The sequence below is a fragment of the Rhodamnia argentea genome, chromosome 8 (assembly GCF_020921035.1).
Source record: "Rhodamnia argentea isolate NSW1041297 chromosome 8, ASM2092103v1, whole genome shotgun sequence".
In the NCBI taxonomy this organism is placed as follows: domain Eukaryota; kingdom Viridiplantae; phylum Streptophyta; class Magnoliopsida; order Myrtales; family Myrtaceae; genus Rhodamnia; species Rhodamnia argentea.
In genome coordinates this window covers 29,410,551-29,428,134 of record NC_063157.1, presented here as the reverse complement: position 1 = coordinate 29,428,134, position 17,584 = coordinate 29,410,551, and positions in this window count along the sequence as shown.

Here is a 17,584-nt window from a genome sequence, read left to right as displayed (position 1 = left end):
ATGCCAAGAGTTAAAACTCACCTAGGTTTTTCCTAAGCGAGATTTGAGGTCCACTTCGTAATCTCTATGCTTCAATGGCTTCCTTTGCACAGGTAGAACTTTTGCTGCACATAAATATCCACATTACTCCTCCAACATCTACACTCCTTTAACACACACAAGCACCAGCTACCAATCTATACCATCTCACACCATAAGTGCCAATCTATCCTACTTTTAGCATCATCGCAACTAGTCCAACAGATTCATCCATTCCAAACCCGAAATAGAAATTTCCCAACTAGTCTAACCAATTCATCCATTCCAAACCCGAAATAGAAATTTCCACTCAAAGCCTTTCAATTCAATCCTAGTATACATCCTTCATATGACCCGAACCCGAAATATATCATGTGAAGAATTCAACTACAAGTCAATGTCTAGGGAAGCAACAGAGCAACGCAAAAGAAAGTGGCCAACATGGTCTTAATCGGAGTTACTATAAGCAACGCAAAAGAAAGGCACTGACCGAAACCCTCATAGTCTTAATCTGAGTTACCAGAAGCAACGCAAAAGAAAGTGGCATACTATCTTGATCCAACTCGAGCAGAGGCGCGAGCAGAGGAGGGGGAGCAGAGGAGGGTGATACCTTGAGGCGACGAGCCGAGGCCGGAGTAGGGTTTGGAGAATAAACAAAAGTGGCCGATTTGATCCCGAAAGAAGAAAATAAATGGGATGAATAGACCCTGTGCCGGCTATTCGACGAGCAAATGGTTAGTGAAGTACTAATGATTCCTTTGAAGACTCAATTTTCACACGATGGACCGGTGTGGATAGGAAGAAGATCGGGTTAGTTTAATGTGAATAGTGCATATACCATGGACAGAGCTGCGGTAGATCAGAATTTCACAAGACAAGCCTCATCATCATACCACACCCCGCAAGTTAGGGAAAAGTATTTGGCATTTAGATATCCCACCCAAAATCAGAATATTCCTAACCGGTTTATGCCAAAATGCAATCTCGACCATAGACAACCTATTCAGGAGAAACATATTACCTCGGCCTACATGCCCTCTTTGCAATCAAGATGCCAAAACAGTGGAGCACTCGTTCTTGCTTTGTCCTTGGACAGATTTGGTCCGGACTAAACCTTCCCTACAAATCAAAATTTCAAGTCAAGGGGGAGTAAGGATTCGATATTTGGCTGCAATCTTACAGTACCCACTCGACAAACCCATCTTCCCTTGACAATGTGGCTTGCATTCGTTTGGCACCAACTCCCAACTCCCGCTACCGTAGTGGAATCAACACACATACTCAGAAATTTTCGAAGATGGAATGCAAAAAAGGGCGAGAACTAGTAGGAGATCGGAGACTTACCTCAACGCAGGACTCCATCGAAAGACAAAAACTTTTGACGGAGCGAGCACCGGAGCTATAGCCAGCTTGGTGGGTGACTCATCGGGAATGCTTGTCGATGGTTTTGCCGGATCGGTTCCAGCGGCTCCTACTCTCCAAGTTGAAGCCCTAGCACTTGTTGAAGTATTCTCTCCGCACACGGCCAAAGCAAAGTGGGAGAGGGAGGCTAGAGTCGACACTTGGGCTGAGACCGCGAGTGGGAGGCATTGAGCGAGAGGGACGCAAGTTGAGGCAATCGGGCTATTAGGGTTGTTCTCCACACGGCCAAAGCAGAACAAGCTTTTCGGCGCTACTTTATTAGTGGACGTTTAGCGACAAACTAAGATGTTCATCGCTAATTAGCGACGAAAAAAATTTTCGTCACTAATTTCTACGAAGTACATTTGTGACGAACAAAATGTTTGTTGCTAATTTAAAAGTAATTAGCGATGAACATAGTTTTCATCGCTAATTTCTATGAAGTAAAGTAGCGACAAATAGGCTTTTCGTCGCGAATTTATCAATGGACGTTTAGCGATGAAATAATATATTCGTCGCTAATTAGCAACGAACAAAATTGTCGTCGCTAATTTATATGTAGATGGTTAGCAACGAATTACACTATTCGTCGCTAAGTAGCGACGAACATATTAGTTCATCGCTAATTTATCGAGACTTAGCAACGAACATAGTTTTCATCGCTAATTTCTATGAAGTAAATTAGCGACAAAAATAACGTTCGTCGCAAATTAGTGATGAATGTATATGTTCGTGGCTAATTAGCGACGAACGTTATGTTCGTCACTAATTTATATGTAGACGATTAGCGACGAATTTATATGTTCGTCACTAATTAGCGACGAACCATTTTTTCGTCGCCAATTTATAAGCCAAATTACAGACAAAAAATATGGTTCGTCGCTAATGTTGAGACGCACGCCCTCTTTTCATCGCTATTCCCGCGACGAATTCTTTTTTTTTTTTTTTTTAATTTTGTGACGAATTGCTTTTGGTTGCAAAATTAGCCATGAATTTTATATTCATCGCTAACTTTGGTGATGCATAACAATTGTCTTCCACATCAAAGCAATAAAAATATATAATAATAATAACATTTAAATTCACAAACGTCGTAGTAATAGTAACAAGTACACATAATTAGTTAAAAGTGTCAAAAGGTCTAATCTTCGTCTTCATCATCATCTTCATCTTGACTTTCGTCTTCTTCTTGATCTTGATCTTCTTCATGAGCATCATCTTCATCCTCTCTCGCAAAATTAGATTCTTCATCACCATATACATTTGATTTACGAATTTCAGTTGGATCCACATCTATCACTGCTCCACATGGATCTCGTAAAATCGGAACGTTATATTTCTCAACTTCAACCGTGTTACAAACTTCCTCTTGTTGATACGATATATCCTTCCAGTGTGCCTCAATTTTCCTTTGTGCTTTGGTTTTACATACAGCCCCCCAATCAGCTTGGTCGCGTTTCAAACTAGGATATGATGGATAATATACTTGAATTGCTTGTTGTGCTAAGACAAATGATTCATATTTCATATACATTTTTTTGTGATTTACTTCAACCAAATTAAACTTCATATGCACCTTCATTCCTCCGACGAGGTCGAGCTACATGCACTTAAATAACATAACCCGCATTGATGGTCCGGGGTACTCTATCTCTATGATTTCATCCAACAAGCCATGAAAATTATCTTTCGCATTGCCACCATTGGATAATCGAACACACACACTACTAGTCATTGTGGCTTTTCCTATTCCGTACTCTCAAGTGTGAAAATTGTACCCATTTATGAAATATGCTGGCCAAGTTCGTACCCTTCTTTGTGGACCCCATGACAGATGGTTTAGCAATTCTTGCTCTTCGACTTGATCATGATTGCTATGAATCGGAAGTCACATACGCAAAGTCAAAAATATTTTTTAATTAATGATTTATAAAACATTAATAACTTGCTTTTCGTCCATAGACAACTTACATATATTTTGAACCATGTTGCAAATTGTTCATCGCACAAACGGTCAAACTCATTTGGTGGTAGTCCATACATTGAAGTTTGAAAAATCCTATTAACAAATACCATTTATATATTAGCAAATGTTTGACACACAATAAATATATTTGCAGAAGTACACTTACTCGAAGTATAACCCTACTTCGGGACAGTTCATCAAAATATATGTATGGGATGCTCGCCATTCTTTATCTATTAAGTAACGAAACTTACATGCACCGCTTGGTTGACCAAGATAATTGAAAATAGAGAATGATTTGCAATTGGGATCAATGAGCCTCTCATCATTTCTTCCTGCTCTCCGCCTCTTGCAATGCACGTGTGGCTCAAAATAGTATGATGCAAATGTTGTCACTTTTTCCACAATATATGCATTACAAATTGAAACTTCAACACATACCTTGTTATTTGCTTTTCTCTTCAAATGATAAAAGAACCTAGTTGTAATAGGAAAAAGTTCGTAAGAACATAATAAATAATAAAGTAATTTCAAACTTATTAAAAAAAATATTTTACCTTTCAAATAGATACATCCAGTGAAATTGGACGGGACTTGCAACTTTGGCCTCATAAGGCAAGTGAACTAAGATATGCTCCATTGAATCAAAGAACGATAAAGGGAATATCCTTTCTAAGTTGCAAAGAATGATTGGAATATCTCCCTCTAGCTTCTCTATGTGTGATGTTTTTAACATCGTTGAGCAAATATCATGAAAAAAATTACTTAACTCTGTAATAACGCTCTATACAAAGTTTGGTAGAAGTTCCTTGAAAGCTATTGGAATTAGTCTTTTCATAAATATGTAGCAATCGTGGCTCTTCGGACCTGTCAACTTACATTCATTCAAATCAACACATCTCCCGAGGTTCGAAGCGGGTCCATCAAGAAATCGCACAGATTTCAACTATTGACAAACAACCCGTCTCCGCTCTCTGTCCAATGTGTAAACTGTTTTTGGTTTTGGTCTCTTGCTGCTTGCATCCACATCTAGTGTTGGTCAATCACAAATAACTCTCATATCTTTTCTCGCATTCAAGTTGTCTTTCATTTTTCCAGTGACATCCATCGCAAGATTGATGACATTATCGAAAACATTTTTTTCCACGTGTATGAAGTCAAGATTATGACAAATAAGATGGGTCTTCCAATATGGTAGATCCCAAAATATACTGTGCTTAGTCCACGTATGTGCGCTTTCGTACACAATAGTCTTGCCATAGGGGTTTTCAATAATAGTCGGGAAGTCATGCACTCGCTCCCAAATTTGATCATCGATCAACCTTAATGGTGGGGGTGTTCTTTCAATCCTATTTTTGATAAACACTTTTTTATTCATTCGGAATGTATGATTTCTCAGCAAAAATTGTCTGTGACAGTCAAAATAGCTAGCCTTCTTACCGTGTTTTAATCTGGATGACTTTGATCTTTCCATACATATCGGACATCCTAAGATCCCAGCGGTACTCCATCCAGATAGCATCCTATAAGCTATAAAGTCATTTATCGTCCAAAGAAGTGCAACCTTCATTACAAATGTTTGATCAAGAGAAACATCATACGTAAGAACACCTTCATCACATAGCTGTTGTAACTTCGCAATCAATGGTTGCATATAAACATCTATCAATTTTTTCGGATTTTGCGAGCCAAACATGATAATGTAAAAAACATATAAGGTGTCTTTATGCACATACCGGATGGCAGATTGTATGGAGTTAAGATAACTGGCCAACATGAATAACTTTTTCTTGATTTTTCAAATGGGGCAAATCCATCAGCATAGAGACCTAACCCGATGTTTCGAGGCTCTATCATAAACTCAAGGTATGTTCTATCAAAACATTTCCATGCCTCTGCATTTGAAGGATGGCACATTAGACCCTTCTCGGTTTCATGATTTGCATGCCAAGTCAAGTATTTAGCACCGGCTTGAGATGCATAAAGCCTTTGCAATATGGGGATTAAGGGCGGATAAAACAATTGCTTGTATGATCTACGCTTCTGATTACGACCCTGCCTCTTGCTAATCTTGTACCTCGGTTAGTCATAGAATTTGCAAGATTCGTCATTTTCATCATCCCCCCAATATAACATACAACCCTTACTACATGCATCAATCCTTACAACTGGAAGACCTAAGTCATCAACTAGCTTCTTCATGTCATAAAAATCACCTAGTATGATATTATCGTGAGGTATTGCTTCCCGCATTACATCAACAAAAGAATTGATGCAATTCTCGGACACATTATGCTCTGCCTTGATGTTTAATAGTCTCGCGGTCACCGATAACTAAGTGTGGTTGTCACAACCTGCTCATAAAGGTTAATTTGCTGCTTTCAACACTTCCCGGAACCGATTAGAAGTAAAAGTTTCATTGTACACATTTTCATGAAAACTTGTTACTCCCGCCACTTCAAATTGTGATACATAGCTAGTGCCCACTTGTTCAAATGTAGGAGCAAAACTAGTACTCGCATGGTTCGTTTCCGAAATGAAGTTCGACCAAATTGTATCAATCACCATCCTCCGGTATGGGTTCAATTGGTTATAATAGCTACATTCTTCTCTAACTAAAAATTAATCACTTCTTCGATATTCTTCATCAGATATAAATTGTTTACTATGGCAAGTCCAATTATAATAGTTCGAATCGAACCCAAATCTACAAAGATGTTCTCTAACTTGATCACACTCATAAAATTTATTATTACTACGCCTTTTACACGGACACCTTAACTCACTTCCATCCATCAACTCAAATTTACTACTAGCAAAGTCAAAAAATGGTTCCAACCCAAGACGAAACTCATCGATCAATCCTCGTCATCCAGATAAGTTCTTATTATACATCCAAGCTCTCTCACTTTGCATTGTGTCTATATAAATATTAAAAAATCCCATAAAATATTAAAAATACCATATCCACTATTTATTATTCTTAATTAAAACCATAAAATCGTAAAAATTAAATTCTATCTATGATGAAACAATTACTTTGAAATTGAAAAAAATGAAAAAAAATACTATGTCAAGAAGACTTACCCAAGTATTTGACTGAAATCTTTATAGTAGAAAGCGGTCAATTTGATGAGAATTACAATGTTCACTTGTATTGCGAGACCTTCAAATGGACACGTACCTAAAAAAAAGGAAAATTACTTAAGATTCATGAAGCTTATGGCAATTGATAGAAGAAAATGGTGAAATAAACAAAAATTTATTCTAAGAATAGCATAAGACACGAATTTAGTGATGAAAATTTTTTTTTGTCGCTAATTAACGACGGACAGCTTTGTTCGGCTCCAATTAGCGACAAAATGTAAAGATCGTCGCTAGTTATCGACGAACAAGAATTTTGCGTCGCTAATTAGCGATGGAAGGGAAGTCTCTAATTAGCGACGAACAAGACTGTCATTTGCTAATTAGCGACGAATTAAATGTTCCGTCGCAACTTAGAGACGGACGTGCTCTTCCATCTGTAATTAGCATTATGAACATTTAAAAAAAAATGTCGCAAATATTATTGTTAATTTCGCATTACTACACATTTTACAGAGATACCTTAACTTATTTCAATCCTTGAGCTCAACTTTACTTTGAAATAAAAAAAAGTTACAATGTCAACAAGACTTACTGAAGTATCCGATTGAATTTTTTTGTAGGAGAAAGTGGTCAATGATGAAAATTGCAAAGTTCGCTGGGATTGCGAGACCTTCAAATGGACACGTACCTAAAAGAAGAAAAATTACTTAGGAATCAAGAAACTTATGGCAATTGATAGAAGAAAAAGGTGAAATAAACAACAAGTTATTCTATCATTATCATAAGACACAAATAGGAATGAGAAGACAAGAGGCAAAAAAGAAGAGAGAAAAGAGCAGACCAAAGACTCTTGTGCGGATAGAGAGAAGGAAAAGGGGTTTTAAAGAGAGAAGATAAAGCGGTCTAAGTCTTCCTCCTCTACAGCTGATTTATCGCTAATTGCTGCTGCGCCTGTAGCTTTGATGGTTTTTGATGACGTGCTTTCTTTTCGGTAAGCAGAGACTTTTTCTGACATTTGTGAAGAACTTGTATTTAGCGATGAAAAGCAACATTTCGTCGTTAATTAGTGATAACAAAATGAATTTCATCGGTAATTAGAGACGAACAAAATTTTCGTCACTACTTGTAACGTAGACATTTTACGACGCAAACAGCAGTTCGTTGCTAATTTGCGACGATAGTTTCGTCGCTAAATCTATCTAGCCAATTTACGATGAACAACTATATTCGTTGCCAAATTGAAAGTAAAAACTAGCGACGAAAATCAACGTTTGTCGCCAAATTCAAACTAAAAATTAGCGACAAAAAATATTTTCGTCCCTAATTAGCGACGAACAAAATTTTTTTGTCGCTAAAGAAATTTTCATCGCAACATTTGAAGTGCCCAATTAGTGTGATTGAGCGTCTCATTAGTACGGTTGGTGAACTCAATTTCATATCAAGCTTTTCAATTTGCTTTAAGTGACGTTATGTTAATGGCCAGAGGAAGTGACGTTATGTCAGTGGCCATTTAATGATAGTTTCGCGCAAATGAATGGTTCAGATGTTTTCGATTTGAGACGGAAAAAGAATTTCATTGCTAATTAGCGATGAACAGTAATTTCGTTGCTCATCACGTTTGGTTGCTTAAATAGACAATTGGCAACAAACGTACGAATTCGTCGCTTAGCGACGAATTTATGATATTTCATCGCTAATTTCCCACTATTTTCTATTTTAGTGGTACAGTTTCTGCCCCAAAACAACAACACCCCCACCCACCCCCCCCACCTCTTCTTTCTTTGTACGACCAAAAGGAGAGCCACACTTTTTCCTCAAAAGGAGAGCCACCCTTTTTTCTTTTCAATGTTGAAGAGGCAGAAAACTTTTGCCTTCAGAAGAAAATGTGTGGCCCTAGGAGTAAAGAAAGACTGCAGAAGCCGTACCAATTTCAAGTTCCTAAAGTGAGAGAATTAGGGACAAATGTTTAACATTTAGTCGCTAATTTGTGACAAAATGTTAAAAATTGTCGCTCATTAGCGACGAAACACTTTATTTGTCGCTAATTAGCAATGAATAATAATTTTGTCGCTAAATTATAATTTAGCAACAAACCAATATATTCGTTTCGGTGATAAATTTTAGTTGTCACTCATTAGCGACGAAAACTTTCTTCGTCGCTAATATGGCCAATAAGCGATGAAACATGAATGGCCTGCATAATAACCATTCTCATTCTCTGATTTTGATTTTGGAAAAAAAAATGGATGAGAATCGCATTTGGTAACGCAAATAAATTTGATTCCGATTCCGTCTCGGTCCCCTGAATTAGTTTTAGAGTAAAATCCAGAATAAAAAAAATGGTTCCGGAAAAAAGGAATCACTTTTGAGAATCACAAAATAGAATGAAGTCTCACATCTTCACTTTTCCCTTTTAGTTTTCTCGTCATTTTTCCCTCAACCTAATAAAAATAAAAATAAAATAAAATAAAATGAAAAAATTAGAAAAAATTAGAAAAAATGGAAAATTTTTAAAAAATCACAAAAAAATTAGAAAATCCCTAAAAGTAGAGGAAACTTAGATTAGGCTAGTTTGACATCATTTTCATAAATTTGGGCCTAAATTTCTTAGATATCATGGATTTCACTCTTTTACAAAAAATGTCGCAAAGATAAGGGTATCCAACATGCAAATGATAAATATATACTCGTAATCGTATGTCACAAAATGTAATCATTTGCAAGTGGAGCTGGAGCCAAACACTTACTTGGATTTAAGATATAAGCTGTAAAATGATAGTGAAAGACTTGTATTTCGTATCAAGGAGGATAATTTTGTTTTTTTTTTTGTCAGTGGATAATTTGGTTATTTGGCTGCCATGTTTGTATGTAGGGTTAATACCACGGAAAACCCTAAACCGGTACACCTATGACAAATTTACCTCAAACTATTTTTTTGATCATAACAAATTCCAAACCGATACATCCGTGACAAATTTACCATAAATTGGTACACTTGTGACTAATTTAACATATGTTAATTTTCGTTAAATTTAACTGTCAAATTACCGATTTGGTGACATGTGACAGTTGACGGGTATACCAAGATAGGGTTTTGACCTTCTATTTGTTACAAGTTTATCAATTTGAGATTTTTCGTGATATTAAATCAATTTAACGAGGGTAAATTTGTCACGGGTGACCGCTTTAGGGTATTTCGTGGTCAAAAGAATTAGTTTAAGGTAAATTTATCACAGATATATCAGTTTAAGATTTTTGGTGGTCAAAAAAATAGTTTGGGGTAAATTTATGACAGGTGTACTAGTTTAGGGTTTTTCATGATATTAACCCTTGTATGTATTTTGGACAACACAACATTTAAAGAAAAAAATGAGTTCTTAATATGAGAACTGTCCCATGTTTCAATCGAACTTCAAACATCATGTATTAAAATTTGGATTTCATTTATGACATGCTAAAAAAATAATGTGTTTTAAATTATTTTAGTGTGCATTGCAAATTTGTTTTCAATTTATGATGAAATTTTTGCAAAGTAACTATATAGTTATTTGACTTAAATGAAAAAAATTAGGAAGAGAAATAGTTTTTCGAAGCAAAAATTTTGTGCGATTATCAAACGCGTTTCTATTCTAGGAACAAAAATTTTGGGCAGTTATCAAATGCGTTCTGATTCTCTAAAACTCATCTAGAAACATAATAAAAAAAAGTCATTTTAATCATAATAAGTTTTTCGGAACATAATGGCTACCATGTGCAGCTAAATTAACCTGATAATTAGCGCCGAAAATAGTTTTCCTCGCTAATTGCTGAAGAAGAATTTAGCGACGAAAGATATTTTCGTCGCGAAATTTTGTTGTCCAACAGTAGCGACGAAAGCATTTTTCATGGCCATTTTCGTCGCAAATGAGCGACAAAAATACTTTCGTCACCAATTAGCGACGCACTCGTTTTCATGGCCATTTTCTTCGCAAATGAGCTACGAATATTTTATTTGTCGCTAGTGTCGTCGCAAATTAGCGACGAATTTTTTTCGCTGCTAATTTTTCGTGGCTAAATCATTGTTTTTTTGTAGTGATTGATACAAGCGATCGCTTTAAGAAAAATATTTTCAAAATAATTTTTTTTCGTGAAACAAACGGAGCCGTAGATAATGACCACATGCTCTTTCTATAATATGAGTGAATTTTTGCGTGTACAAAATCCACATGTATAATTCTCTCCGATTCTATGTTTGTTTTACTTAATTCGCGTCCTCCTTAAAAAGTTTCATTACCACGGAATATTAGGAAAATGATGGTGAACATTTTAAAGTGGCACTAATTGCGCAAGTACCTCAACTTTTGCATGTTTTACAACTGGGTACCTAAACATTTATTTTTTGTTTCAATCAAGTATCTCGACTTTTCAAATTTAACTCAATGTGTTTTCTCCATTAAATAAATCGTCGTGGCATGTGATTTTGCTTGCGTGGCTCACCTAGCTCGCTTACTTGGCAAAAGTAAAACATAATTGGTGGGGTGACTCTCTTACTAGCAAAAACGGTGCCATCTTTATTTAGGTGTTAGGTTATGAGAGGAGAGAGATTGAGGATGCCGATTTGGATGGATGAATTTCAATCAGTTAATACGTTTAATTGACGTGACATCATCTCAAGAGGTCAGAAGGGATGCAAATGTGGACAATTAATGGCTATTTAATGGCGTTAGCTTCCACATTGGTGCTTTCCGTCCGTGATTGGAATAGAGGCTTCACACTGATCCAAAATTGAATACTTGAGGTACTTGATTGAAAAAAAAGTTCAGGTACTTCATTGTAAAATGAAAAAAATTTCATGTACTTGCGATGGTATTACTCCAAAATTATATTATGTTAAGGTCTTAATTGAATCAGTCAAAACTTTCGAGTGATATTGTTGTTGGGGAAACTCTATATAGTGGTTTGAACATGACAATGTAATCAAAGGCTGCCTATATATGCATTATTGGTGGAGCACCACTTATAGATGCACAAGTGATATGTGGATTGTGTCCCCATAGGATCGTCAAAAGCTAGGACTGCCTGCTCTGCCTCTATAAAGGGTAAACGAAATAATATGCGCATAAGGTGTTTGACAGTTGGACGGCCTGAGTAGAGGGTGAACAAGTAGGCAAAATTGTCCAAAATGTCCTAAACATATTGCATTTTTGCTAATTCAATAATAACCCCATTAATTTTGCCAATTTAATTATAAATCTTTTCACGTTTTGCCATTTGAGTCAATCTAGCTAATTTTGGCTAAAAATTACTGACGTGTATGCTAGTCTCCTACGTGGCATGATGAGCATTGACGTGGCTAATTTTCAAAAATATCATATTTTTTTGAAAATTTAAATAATTTTTTCCTATTTTACTTTTTCGTTTCCCTCCATCAACCTCAAGCTTGGGCCACGCTTGCTCGCCCAGGCGAGGGCCACCCTTGCCAAGGGTCAGCGAAGGTAGCCCTTAGCCAGATTGTGTGAGGGTTGCCATTGTTAGCCCAAGTGAAGGACGCCCATGCTCGTCCAGCGAGGGGCAGCCCTAGCCGGGGCCGATGAAGGAGCCTTTACTTGATCCAGTGAGGCCGATGACCTTTGCCAGCCATTGACGAGGCTTTGTGATGGCCGACGGAGGGGGAAAAAAAGGAAAAAGAGTAAAACATAAAAAAGGAAAAGATGGAAAATGTAAAATAAAAATTCAAAAAAATGTTAAAATATTATCAAAAATGTCCACGTCCGCGTCGGCCGTGTCACGTAGAATGGCCAGGGTCTCCGTTAGCGATTTCCCATCAAAATTGGCCGGATAGCCTTAATTGGCAAAACGTGAAAATGTTTATAATTCAATTGACAAAATTAAAATGTTTAGGACTTGATTGATAAAATTGCAGTAAGTCTAGAATTTTTTGGATGATTTCCTCAGAAAAAGTAGCAGAATGGGGAAGTTCGTTTTGAAGAATTGGATGAAAAAAAAATGGAGAAATGCCACTTGGAAGGATCAAATGATGGATCGTGAATGTTAAGTTTGGGCAATAAGTGTGACAGAACTACGAGGAACGTTAGTAGAAGGAGCTCCTGATATCGACGAGGAAATGGGAAATGGATCCCCTAACATTACCATTGCAATGTTAAGGGTGACATTGATTAAATCGGGCTGTCCAAATTAAAATGGACAGCCTGATTTGATCCATGTTACCTCTTCAAGAAGGGAGAAAAATGTGAGCGGAAATTTTTCAAAATTTTGAAGATGTGACAGATCAAATCAGGCCATCCATTTTGATTTGGACGGCCCGATTTGATCAATGTCACCCCTGACAATGTTAGGAGATCCGGATCCAAACTCGGCATTGCCTACTTGTCTTCCTGGGACTGCATCGGGAGGGTCGTCACATTTGAGCAATACATATGCTTGTGTTTTGTGGAGTTATTTACTCGTTTCAAGTAGAAGCAACACCTGCTGCTATCTTTAATCTCTTGAAGATTACTAATGGATTTCAGTGTGATTGTCAATTGTTAGTTCAAGAGAGTTGATGTAAATATTAGTATAAGCCGAACAACTGTATATGTACTTGCACATTCTTTTATTTATTTATATCATTCATTATCTATACGTAGAAGTATCGATATTTGCTTACTTTTTCTGCATCTGCTGAAACGTACTCGCAAGCATTTTGCGAAAAAAATTCAAATTTACTTAAAACAATCTATTCGCTCCCCTCTAAGTTTGCCGTGCTCAACCTCAACATGAGATTGCGAGTCACATGCTTGACATGCTAGCAAAATTTTGTACTAACGCCTTGAATGCCAATAACACGAGAAATGGTGGGTCTTTCGACATGATTTGTTTTACAAGTACATTTGTATTTCCTTGACATGTCTATGTGACAAAAGTAAGAATGCCATTGTGGTTTAATTAATGAGGGGTAAACTGAAGATTTCAATCGGACTAATGATCACGAACAATGATGAACTCGCAAGGATTATTAAAGGCCAGAATTTGAAACTTACTGTAATTAATAGAAGAGTCGTTATGAAGCATTAGTAACCACTCCTTGACCTCACTATAAAAGCACCCGCATATCTCCGATCAAACACACCCTTCAAATAGAAACCAAATAAAGGAAAGTGAGATACCTCATTCGCAAAAAAAAGAGAAGAGAACATGGCCAAATCCACCATTGCCTTCTCCGCGCTTCTTCTTGCGTGCTTTGCCCTGTTTGAGCTGGGATTTGCCGAACATATCCCTCAACCCGCGCCGGGCTACGACAGCTCCCTCGAGCAATGTATCAAGAACATGACCGAAGAATGCGGGATCGAGATCTTTCAGAACATCTTTCACAAGGGCCCCGAGATCACCGACCCTTGTTGCGGTGTCCTGCTGAAGTTTGGTCATCCTTGTCATTCCGAGCTCGTTTTGGCTGCGCTCAGCACCGGTAAATTCGCGTCTCGCGAAGTGGAGATCTTGCAGAAAAGCACGGCCGCATGGAAGCGTTGCCGTTCGATCGTCGAAGGACACTGATATAATCATTCGGTTATGATGTAACAATCGTTGTGGAGATGGTGATCGGGCGAGGACTTGTTATTCCTTCTCAGTGAAAGGTGTATCTTACATGCTAAAAAAAAATACTTGATATTGATATCTTTTTTCTTTCCTAGTAATTTATCTTTAAGCGCAAAAAATCACGCATATTCTCGCACATTGACTAGAATACATACATACATACATACATACATATCTTTTGTGGTGTGCTTGATCATTAGTGAAAGAGATTATCAAATGACATCCAATAGTTGAAATATCGAAAGTGAGAAAATACAAAGGGAAAGAAGAGTTATGGAGTTCATAAATGTAATCACATTTTCGGAATTTCTTTTGTCAAATCTTGTCATTCAATGAACTAATGACATATTTTTTTTTGTAATGGCTGAAGGGTACTAAATTTTTATAGTGATAATGCTTTCGATTTAGCTACAGCGATGTCATACGTGTTGAAAGTGTTACGCGAAACACTCGAACTTAGACTTTATTTATTCCTCGAAAAATAATAATAGCTTGTATTGTTTAAAATAATTGGCCAATGAAAAATATTTTTATCACCGGCAACAATTTATGTCTAAACATTTCATGGACGATAAAAATATTTTTCGTTCATTCATTTTTGTAAGCAATATAAGGGATCAATTTTAGGAAAGTATTTTTCAAATAATTATTTTTTTGCGAAACAAATGGAGCCCAAATTCAATCTTACAACACAGCTCCGTGTGTGATTCTCAGAAGTTGTAATGACATTGGTGGTCTCCGTGGCGAGGCCAGCGAGAGCCCTGATCTCGTCTTCTCTCTCTGCGTGTTACTGCACGTGTGGTGTTCCTAGGCGGCGATGGTGGCAGCGACCGCCTGTGTATGGCGTTCCAAAGCGGCTGCGGCCACTGCCTGATCTCCCGTGACAGTCAATGATGTTGACTGGTTGTTCAACTGCGAGCGGTCGCCTTCGCTTGGATGCCCTTCCCCTCCCCCACCTTTTGTTTGATTTTTGCCTTTTTTTCCCCCAAAACGTGGTAAACCTTCTTTTGCATTTTAATTGCAATGTAGGAGGACACTTCAATGTTTAATGGCAACTAAATGACGGAATGACTAAATAGAACAAAAAATTGTATATTTTCTTTACACCATAAAAGTGAGGAGCTAGACTCAAAAAAATTATTTTGTTTTGCATTTGTTTTTGGAAAAATTCCAAATAATGGCCGAAGTACCTTCATTTTTTCAAATAAAAGTTTAAAGCGAATGTTGTCTCAAATAAGGGCTTGAAACGGCAATAAAATCTCAAAAAATGGCATGTTCTCAAGGGCCTTTTTGTCATTTCACTTTTTAAAAAAAAATTTCCCTTTTTTCTTTGTATTTTTTAAGAATTAAAAATTAAAAAAAATACACAGATCCTCCTGCTTGTGTTTGTTCCTTTTTTTTTTTTTTTTTCAAATTTTCAATTTCTTTTTTAATTTAAAAAATATTAAAAGGAAAAAAAATAGAAAAAAGTCAAAAAATAAAAAAAGGGAAATGACAAAAAACCATTTAGGCTAGGTCCTTTTTTGAGATACTATGACCACTTTAGGCCCTTATTTAAAACTGCTATATCACTTCAGGCTCTTATTTGATAAAATAATATCACTTCGGGTCATTATTTGAAATTTTTCCTTTGCTTTTTGTATGTGAATTATGCTTAGAACTTGAAAAAGTCAATACAATTGCAATCTTTTCGTGTAATTCAAAATAATGAAACAAAGTTAATTAAGAGAAAATTAATTACCATGACCTACACCATCATTGAACGAACTTTTAAATATGGAGTCCGCACTTCCAATGACCAAAAATTTCTTATTCCTTATATAGAAAATGTTTCCAATATGAAAGAATGAAGAGCAAATTATGTCTTATTGTAATGAAAATCCGATATCTCTAAGCAGCTCTCACAAATACCCCATTTCATGGAGCACATATCTTGTATTTGAGATCACATCTCTATTATCTAACTAGAGACGACTGGATCGATCTCTTAGCTGTCACACGCTTAGCGTAGTTAAGAGTTACAGTTATATTACAGTAAACTAATTAACATATGTTAGAACAACCTAGCTCCATCCTTGTGTTCTAGTTTAAGTAATTAAGGGTTTGTTTATTTTATAGAAAACTCAAAATTTGAAAAACATTTTCTGAAAAATGATTAGGTGTACCATTTATAAAAACTAGTCCATGAAAAATGTGTTTGTTATGAATAACGATTTATACCTAGTTATTTTCGAGGGTAATGGAAATATTTTTCATTCAATCATTTTTGAAAGCAATACAAGCAATTAGTTTTGAAAACATATTTCCAAATCCTGAGTTTTTCGATATTTGGTTTTCTAGACTTTCACCTATTTGATTCGCCAAAAATGACTTAGTCAATGAAAAACACTTCCAATCAACAAAAAATTCATGCATAAAATTAGAAAATTGAATTCCTAAATCTAAAGAGGTGAAAATGCTTTTCGGAATTGCTCATCTAGAAATTTTTAATATTTTATTTTATATTTATATGTTAGATATCATATTTTATACTCTTTTATATTTCTTCTTCCTTCACCGGTTGCGGGGTCTCAGCGACTAGCCACATAAGGTCAAGCCTCGCCATATCTAGCAAAGCTCGAGCTCCCTCGCTCGATCTCATGTGGCCGGTCGCCGACCGTCGCCAAGGCTCCGTGACCGGTCGGCGACCGTCGCCAAGGCTCCATGACCGGTGAGGGAAGAAGAAGAAGAAAAAATTAACAAATGAAAAGCAAATATAAAAATAGATAGAATATAAACAAATTATTTAAAAATTTGAAGTATATCTTTGGCCTCAGATAAAGTTATAAGATTGAAATCATTTTTCAAATAAGATCCAAATATCAAAAAACATTTTCGGTCATATATCACTAAACAAAGGAAAACAAATCGTTTTCTTGGAAAATGATTTCCGAAAATCATTTTCCTTTTTCATTAAGTTTAGGATATTAATGTCACGGTGGGCATAATTTTCTAGCCCAAACTTTTTTTTTCATCCAATGATGTCCTGGTAAAGATTTGACGTACTCAGAAAATTCTTGACGGAAACTCGATGGGGACTAGATTTGGATACCAATTGAAAGTTGGTGCATTTTCACAAGACAAAAAAAAAAAGAAAAAAAAGAGGGAGTTGAGAGATGAGCCAAAGCTGGTGTAGTTCTATTAGACAAAGAAAAAAGTTTAAATCAAAATTGAGATCTGAGATAAAGTTGATGCTTCTTTATTAGACAAAATAAAGTACGAGGTCAAAATTAGAACTTGAGTTAAAGTTGATCCTTTTGAGAAGAATTGAGCCGCATATAATTTAGGATTTTTGATGGCACGACATTGATGTCGCAAGGGCATAGTTTAGAGTCTTTTACGACACTAAAAACCCCCAAAAAAAAAAAAGGTTTAGGGCATTGTTATTACAGTGCGCATGGTTGATAATTGTCGGTGGCACTGACCCTTCTGTATTTGAGTCGAAATCCCTATTTGTCTTACTTTCTTTGCTCTGCGAAGTTACCCTTGCTTTGTCAGTAC